Genomic DNA, 10,128 nt, shown 5'->3' on the forward strand with positions numbered 1-10,128 from the left:
TTATGCTTTGCGAAAGTTACATCTAATTCCTTACATCGACGTGTATTGTGGTTGTGTTTAACTTTGTTTGTAAATAAATTATTGTATCGCTTAGGAAGTAGGTCATTTGTAGATTTAAACATGAAGTGTAGAACTTGTTGATTATTGATATCGAATATTGTGAGTTGTTTCGTAGATTTGAAGAATAGTCCTGAATGTTCTAGGTAATGTTTCTTATTTATTATGCGCATACCTTTTTCAGTAGGGTATAGAGATTGTTTATTCTTGAGGGGTAGCTGTTAGCCCAGACGATATTACAGTGTTGTATGTGAGGTAATGCTAATGATTGTCTCAACTTGATGGCAGTAAGAGACAGATACTATATCGTTTAGTAGAATCCACTTCATTCGGATCATTTGGGACCAACAAAATTCATCTGGTTTACGCTAATTCTGGATTAAAGTCTAAATTTTCTGTAAAAAAGTGAACTGCAAATATTGTCCGGATAAGGCCAAAATCTGGATTGAATCGATCCGGCTTAAGCGGGTTTGATTGCATTTTATTAACTCTTGGTATTTAGCACTAATTCGGTGCTTACAAACCACGAATTCATCGCACAACTATTCTATTACAGCTATTCTGATGATGAATCTAATTCTCCTGGCGTTCATAGACATCTCAAAGTAAGTTACAACATCAGATATATCCTAATAGAATAATCACACTCAGACGTGGTGAATTGATTCTAAAGCAAAAACCCACTATGTTTTAATCAAAAGTTTTGTGTAAAGCGGGTGACGACAAATCCAAAATTCTAATCAAACTACTAAAACAATTCTATATCAGCCACTTGTCCACGTAGCCATAAAAAACCGTTTAAAAATGATAAAACCGTCAATCTTTATTCATATTTCACTACAATGAAGTCGATGGATGCTCGATCGAAATGCCACGCTTAACGGAGAGAATAAATGCAAAGACAATTGCGAAGATCACAAACCATAGAAATAAAGGCCTAACAATGGAAGTCACAATTCAAATAAAGCTGCAGGTTGCAACTTTGACAGAGACAGAACGGCTTTCACAATGAATCGATTCAGAGCTTGGTAAATATTCGTCGCCGATGAAGAAGATTTTAAAACAAAATCTACCCATTTTGAACGGGAACAGTTGTTTCTACATATGCAGTTGCCACACAATGACTTCACACATAAATCCATTTGAGTTTTGTTCACGCCAAGATTTGCTGGTACAATAGATTCGTAGAGGCTCGGGTTGGTTTTGTTCATGTCTGAATAAATATTATTCACTACGTAAAATGTATAAAATATTTAGATTTCTGAAGGGAAGATGTAGTGTCGCAGTGTGGAGAAACAGTGACGTTTTACAAGCTACAAATTGAAGGTAAGTGCATCGACTATAGGAGTTAGTTTCATCGTGGACAGCTCCAAAGATTTGGGGTCAGTGTAAAAGGACTGCGTCAGTTCCATAGACTGCCAGTCAGTTACATAATATTAAGAGTCAGTTTCACAGACGAGAAGTCCGTTCCATGGGGACTAGGTGCCGGATAAACAGACAACGAGGCAGTTTCAGAGACTAACGGCCGGTTTTATTGACTCTAAAATTCAGTTTCATAGACTAAACGGCCAGTTTCATAGACCGTTCCAATATGTCACATAATTCAGAAACATAGATATTTCATCCATCTCTTTCAGACCGACAGTTTGTGTGTAAAGATGAAGTTGTTTTGTTTGATGGTCTTGTCGTCTGTCGTGTGCGGCGTTGCACTCGCGGATAAAAAATACAGTAAACGATATTATCCGGGTAGTTATCACCCCGGTAGCTGTGGCGTATCCAGAGAGAAGGTAAATCTTTTTCCTGCATACAATTTGATTGTCTTCACGACTGAGTTGGGGATTTCGTTTCTGGCTATGTTGACGATTGTGTTATTCAGTTCCAATAAAGCGGTGATGAACACAAACCGTGTAGGCGACTCAGGGAGCATCTCAAAACTTCTATAGTTCCGTCAATTGGAATAACCGTCTAATTGGTTTTAAATTCCCACCGGTTTGAATAGACACATGCCAGAGTTGGAACCTATTGATTTTCTAATGAGATACCACAGACAAAGATAAGACGAGTGTATCTCACGAGTGTATTTCGATCATAACTTTTAATTGAAAAATAGATTAGCAAAATTACAAGTGGAAAACCTATTAAACTCTAATAGACTTTATAAACTAAGTCAAATATAGCTAAAATGCCAAAAGCATCTAAAAGAGAGACGTTAAATCAACTACGTGTAATATATATATATATATATATATATATATATATATATATATATATATATATATATATATATATATATATATATATATATATATATATATATATATATATATATATATATATATATATATATATATATATATATATATATATCGATAGTTCGGCAGTCATGATGAATCCGCTGGAGACCTTAACCCACTCCCCTACCACCCCCTTCCGCTATTTATTCTAAATGAAATAACTATCGAAATGTTGAGATGCTCCCTTAGATATTTTTGAAAAAGATTTTGAATTAGACTAGTATCGATAGTTCGGCAGTCATGATGAATCCGCTGGAGACCTTAACCCACTCCCCTACCACCCCCTTCCGCTATTTATTCTAAATGAAATAACTATCGAAATGTTGAGATGCTCCCTTAGATATTTTTGAAAAAGATTTTGAATTAGACTAGTGACTAGGCTAATGGGTTCAATGGTCCAAGGCCCAATAGTAGGCAATTATTATTTTGGCCCTAGGCAAATCTATATTTACAAACTCTGGTTGATCTTTTTGGTTCATATGGAGACTATTGGTTTTTTGTTCAATGAATACCACAAATCTAACACTTTTATCGATTAATATTCATGTTGTACTTGCACATTCTCAAAAAAACACAAAACAACCCAGGGATCCTCACCTGCAAGAAGCGTAATCCTCAATTGCCACAGCAGATCATACAATCGTCATTCTCCTATTGCATTATTGTTTCATTCATTTTTAGTATATGATTAAACGGGAAGCAGGAGAGCTCGGGAGTCGCGTCATTGATAAATTTCTAGAGGTTTTATCCTGCGCCGATGAGTTAATTCTGCGGGACATCGGTCACGCTCTACGCGATATCTTGCACCAGGATAGATTCGACATGAAATTATGCAAGGTTTTCACGCATTATTTTAGAGATCCAAATGTGATTAATCACATTCCTCAGATGCTAAAGGATGGTGTGCATGAGCTGGAAAAAGAATATGAAAAGTTAAAGGAGAGTGAAAGGGGCAACAAGAATCAAGAAGGCACCGGGAAGCAAGGAGGTTCTGAGGAACTAGGAGGCACCGGGGTCCTTGGCGGGAACGGGACCGCAGGAGGTAACGGAGGTCTAGGAGGCATCAGGTTCGGGGCCGCAGGAGGTGACGGGGGTCTAGGAGGCACAGGAGCCAGTGGTGGAGCAGTGCCATAGAAACATCATATCAACAAAATAAGAGCTGCTAAAACTGGAAGTCAAACAAAATTTAGCTCGACAATTCGAAAAAAAATAATCGTTTGCAATATGAATTGAGAAATAAATAGTCATATAGTTAGAAATTAACATTTTCTTAAATCAATATTGAGAAACGCTTCAGTTGAGATGCAGAGATTTTAAACGAGGAATACGAATCAAAACGAGTTTGTAGTTTTTCAGCGTGTACCTGCAACCTTCCAGGTCGCATAATTCTAGCTATTCAGCAAAACAATCACGACTGGTCTTGGTGTTGAGCTCATCATCGATCCAAATCCTGATATCTACGTGTATATATCTAATATCCTGCAGTGGTCAAATTCCAGCTACTGGGCCCATTACCTCTTGAAATATACGGTATCTACACGTCTGTCCTTGTCTGCCTCTGATTTCCGGGTCTGTTCTGAGGCGTACACAAAAGTCGTGGATCTCCTTTTGAATTTGTTTTATATTTGGATCCGATGGCCTACAGCGAATTACACGTATTTAGATCCGGCGATTATCGTTATTTGAATGTCTACATCGTCGGTAAAGTTCGCTAAATTTCGCGAAATCGGAAGAAAATGACGGCGAAACAATGCGAATTAGATTCGAAGAACGCTATTCGTTTGACTGTAGCCGTTTCAGTTATATTGTTGGTATTCGAACTGCCCAGTTCGTTTCAAAGCTATAAAAGATTTATCGGACTTTTCGTCGATTTGCCGAAAATGCCGTATCACGGAGCGACGAAAAGTGTGGAGAGATTTTCGTCGAGTTATTTCCGATTGCCGACTCGTCGGCGAACTTTGTTATTTATTGTTTGGTGCATGATCGGTTTAGACATACGGCAAAAACATTGATAAATATAGTATGCACAGGAGTGCCATAGGTTCGAATACATACAGGCGCTAGTCATTACTGAGAAATAGTTGACCGTGTGAATAACATATTAAAAAGATAGAAATAGGAAATGATTAAATAGACATATTCTATATACTGTATGGTATAATATGCACCTGCCGTCTGAAGTCAAAAATATAATAATAATAATAATAATAATGATAATGTTTTATTTACGAATTAAATTACAATTTAAATTAGTAGGAATTAGTACAAAATATTGTCAAATAGGACGTTGGACGACAGTTGAAGTTAAAATTAACTTATTACCTGAGAGGCCTAGTCGCCCACACACTCACATTCACGCCCCATTCATACATACAAGTTACATGACAAAAACATTCAACATAGAAAATATGATAATTCCAGGATATTCAGTATATTAGATTGATCAATTAGAAGTACATAATTTCATCTAAACATATTGGGAAATGAGATAATTTTTTACAGTATTTGCAAAAGACGAGATAGAATGACATAATTTCAGATTTTTCTGCACAGAGTTCCAGAGTTTTGGGCCTTTGTGGATTATTGTAAATTGCCTATAATCATGCTTTGCGAAAGTTACATCTAATTCCTTACATCGACGTGTATTGTGGTTGTGTTTAACTTTGTTTGTAAATAAATTATTGTATCGCTTAGGAAGTAGGTCATTTATAGATTTAAACATGAAGTGTAGAACTTGTTGATTATTGATATCGAATATTGTGACTTGTTTCGTAGATTTGAAGAATGGTCCTGAATGTTCTAGGTAATGTTTCTTATTTCTTATGCGCATACCTTTTTCAGTAGGGTATAGAGATTATTTAGTCTTGAGGGGTAGCTGTTAGCCCAGACGATATTACAGTATTGTATGTGAGGTAATGCTAATGATTGATATATTGTTTTTAAGGTGTAATTAGGAAGTTTATGTTTTAGTATGCTAAGGATAAAAAGTATTCTGCGAAATTTAATTTCAACTTGATGTATGTGGTGTTCCCATGTGATTTTGTCGTCAATTATAACGCCTAAAAATTTGGCCGCTGTCACCTTTTTTATTGTTTCATCATCAATGTTTAGTTTAATGGTCTTCGTTATTTTGATTCTTCCCGAAAATAATAAAAGGTTGGTCTTATCGATATTCAGAGATAGTCTATTTGCGGAGAGCCACTTGCTTACTAATTTTAATTCATAGTTCATTTCGGTTTCGAGGGTTTTGGGACATCTATTACTGTGCATTAAACTTGTGTCGTCTGCAAAAAGGATGAAGTCTAGGATTTTCGATGATTCTGTGATATCATTGATATATATCAAAAATAAAAGTGGCCCTAGGATTGATCCTTGTGGTATTCCCGTTTTAATGGCTTTGAAATCCGATAATGCTGAGTTTATGTTAGTTAATTGATATCTATCTGTTAGATAATTCCTAAACCATGCATTTGTGATACCTCTGATCCCATAATGATTTCATTTAAACAATAAAATCGAATGATCTATTGTATCAAAGGCCTTTTTAAGATCAAGTAGAATAAGCGCTGTAATTTTTCCATCTTCCAGGTTTTTAGTGATTTTGTCTAGTAATGTTATCAATGCTAAATCTGTAGAATACTTTTTTCGAAGGCAAAATTGTTTGTCGGAGAGAATCGCATCACAGAAGTTTGAGAGTCGATTATGAGTTTTTCTAGAATTTTGGAAATAGAGGGGAGAATTGAGATAGGACGATAATTTCTTGCTTCGCATGTGTCACCTGATTTAAAGATAGGTACAACTCTCGCCGTTTTGAGTTTACTAGGAACAGCTCCACAATTGAATGACCTGTTGAAAATATGGCATTAAGGGTCTACGATTTCTGGTATAACATATCAAATAATTTTCATGGGTATACCATCTGTGCCAGCAGTGTTTGAGCTTTTGAGTGTTCGTACTAAATCAATAATTTCTGTCTCGACTACTGGAAATAGATAAAAGCTTGATGGGTTTTGATTAGGTAAAAAGTGTCGAAAATTTTCGTTGCTGTTGATGCTGTTAGCAAGTTTGGGACCAACATTAACAAAATAATTATTGAATTCGTTGGCGATATCTTGTTCTTTGATTATAGATCTAGAATTGTTTTTTAGTTCCGTAATTATTGTAGATTTTCCCTTGGAGCCAATGATATTGTTTATGATTTTCCAAGTGTTTTTCATATTGTTCTTCTGTTTTAAGAGATTTTGCTGGTAGTAGTTTTTCTCCGCCGTTTTAAATATATTATTGAGTTTATTTTTGTAATTTAGATATTTATTCTTATCCCTTTCGGATTTGCTTTTTAAGAATATCTTATATAATCTTTGTTTAGTAGAAATTGATTTTAAGAGACGACCGACCGTAAGCCAGGGATTATGGGGTTTACTACTGTTGACTGTGAATTTTTTCAGTGGAAAGCTAGATTCAAATAATCCGATGAAAATGTCAAGGAATACGTTATAATCGGTTTCGCAATCGTCTTCATCCAGGACGCTAGTCCAATCTGACGCGACTAGATTATTTTTAAAGTAAGCCATATTATTTTCGTTAATCGAACGATTAGTTATTTCATATTTTGTATTCTTCATTTTAGTTGGTATTAGCGTAAAGATAGGTAGATGGTTGGAGATATCTGAAATGATCACCCCTGAAGTGTTGTTGTTGGAGAGAGAATTTGTGTAGATATTGTCGATCAGAGTAGCTGTATAGTCAGTTATTCTTGTAGGTACATGGATGAGAGGTTTAAATCCTGTAGATATGACTTCGTTTAGAAATTTTGAGATTTGGTGGCAAAGATCACTCTTTAATAGATTTATGTTATGATCTCCCAGTAAATAGCACTCGGTTTTGCTCTTTTCAATAAGTTGGAGTATTCTCTCAAATTCGGTATTAAAATTATCAATCTTTGTCCCTGGAGGTCTATATATCGTACCCAGTATGATATTCTTATTTTTACAGGATAATTCGATAAATAAACATTCTAATACATGCGTATCATCGGAGATTAGATCCGATCGTAATTTGAAATTTACATCTTTTTTAATATAAAAACCGACACCACCACCGACAGAGTAATCTCTGCTTAAAAATACGTTATTATACGCATGGTGGTTGTACAAGGTGTCATTATTATTTTCAGGTTTCGTCCAAGTCTCAGAAACCGCTATTATCGTAGGATATGAATTCAGGGAATCTAGTAAATAAGAGATTTTATCGAAATTAGCTGTTAAGCTTCTACAGTTAATGTGTACTAGACTTAAGGGAGACGAGCAGTTTAAAAGAGAGTTGACAGTTTCTACATCGTAGTATTTGCACGGATTATCATCCGTTATAAATTCATCTATTGAATTAGGCATTTATTTGTAGTTAGTTAACAATGAATTCAATTAACAATTACGATGGATTGAGATTCAATTTTTAGTTTTCTTTTCACTCGGCTTATCGGCAGAAGTTGTAGTCTCTGATAGTGACCTTCTTCTGGTGCCGCTAAATATTCAGTTAGATCGATTGCAGCACCTAACGTGGCGATAGAGAAATTAATCATCGATCTTTTGTTAGATGTCTATTTAAACTATAGCGCGGAAATGTATATTGTCTTAGATCAACTCGACAATTCAATCAGTATCGAACGACGGAAGAGAAAATCATCAATTTCAACATATGAAGCTCGCTTGTGGTAAGTTTCTAAATTGATCTATGAATCAGTTTTCTAAACACTTACAGAAAAGCAGACGCAGTTTAGGTGTATCGTGTATCACAAACTCTCACTCAGTATTTGACACCAAGTCGGGGTATAATTTCACCCGCTCCAACTTTACCACAAAAAGAGACAAAGTCTACTGTAATTCACAACTTCTCAATCTTGACAAAAAACTCGGGTAAAATTTGCCTCAACTTGATGGCAGTAAGAGACAGATACTATATCGTTTAGTAGAATCCACTTCATTCGGATCATTTGGGACCAACAAAATTCATCTGGTTTACGCTTATTCTGGATTAAAGTCTAAATTTTCTGTATAAAAGTAAACTGCAAATATTGTCCGGATTAGGCCAAAATCTGGATTGAATCGATCCGGCTTAAGCGGGTTTGATTGCATTTTATTAACTCTTGGTATTTAGCACTAATTCGGTGCTTACAAACCACGAATTCATCGCACAACTATTCTATTACAGCTATTCTGATGATGAATCTAATTCTCCTGGCGTTCATAGACATCTCAAAGTAAGTTACAACTTCAGATATATCCTAATAGAATAATCACACTCAGACGTGGTGAATGGATTCTAAAGCAAAAACCCACTATGTTTTAATCAAAAGTTTTGTGTAAAGCGGGTGACGACAAATCCAAAATTCTAATCAAACTACTAAAACAATTCTATATCAGCCACTTGTCCACGTAGCCATAAAAAACCGTTTAAAAATGATAAAACCGTCAATCTTTATTCATATTTCACTACAATGAAGTCGATGGATGCTCGATCGAAATGCCACGCTTAACGGAGAGAATAAATGCAAAGACAATTGCGAAGATCACAAACCATAGAAATAAAGGCCTAACAATGGAAGTCACAATTCAAATAAAGCTGCAGGTTGCAACTTTGACAGAGACAGAACGGCTTTCACAATGAATCGATTCAGAGCTTGGTAAATATTCGTCGCCGATGAAGAAGATTTTAAAACAAAATCTACCCATTTTGAACGGGAACAGTTGTTTCTACATATGCAGTTGCCACACAATGACTTCACACATAAATCCATTTGAGTTTTGTTCACGCCAAGATTTGCTGGTACAATAGATTCGTAGAGGCTCGGGTTGGTTTTGTTCATGTCTGAATAAATATTATTCACTACGTAAAATGTATAAAATATTTAGATTTCTGAAGGGAAGATGTAGTGTCGCAGTGTGGAGAAACAGTGACGTTTTACAAGCTACAAATTGAAGGTAAGTGCATCGACTATAGGAGTTAGTTTCATCGTGGACAGCTCCAAAGATTTGGGGTCAGTGTAAAAGGACTGCGTCAGTTCCATAGACTGCCAGTCAGTTACATAATATTAAGAGTCAGTTTCACAGACGAGAAGTCCGTTCCATGGGGACTAGGTGCCGGATAAACAGACAACGAGGCAGTTTCAGAGACTAACGGCCGGTTTTATTGACTCTAAAATTCAGTTTCATAGACTAAACGGCCAGTTTCATAGACCGTTCCAATATGTCACATAATTCAGAAACATAGATATTTCATCCATCTCTTTCAGACCGACAGTTTGTGTGTAAAGATGAAGTTGTTTTGTTTGATGGTCTTGTCGTCTGTCGTGTGCGGCGTTGCACTCGCGGATGAAAAATACAGTAAACGATATTATCCGGGTAGTTATCACCACGGTAGCTGTGGCGTATCCAGAGAGAAGGTAAATCTTTTTCCTGCATACAATTTGATTGTCTTCACGACTGAGTTGGGGATTTCGTTTCTGGCTATGTTGACGATTGTGTTATTCAGTTCCAATAAAGCGGTGATGAACACAAACCGTGTAGGCGACTCAGGGAGCATCTCAAAACTTCTATAGTTCCGTCAATTGGAATAACCGTCTAATTGGTTTTAAATTCCCACCGGTTTGAATAGACACATGCCAGAGTTGGAACCTATTGATTTTCTAATGAGATACCACAGACAAAGATAAGACGAGTGTATCTCACGAGTGTATTTCGATCATAACTTTTAATTGAAAAATAGATTAGCAAAATTACAA

Source organism: Tubulanus polymorphus, chromosome 6 (genome assembly GCF_964204645.1).
Source record: "Tubulanus polymorphus chromosome 6, tnTubPoly1.2, whole genome shotgun sequence".
In the NCBI taxonomy this organism is placed as follows: domain Eukaryota; kingdom Metazoa; phylum Nemertea; class Palaeonemertea; order Tubulaniformes; family Tubulanidae; genus Tubulanus; species Tubulanus polymorphus.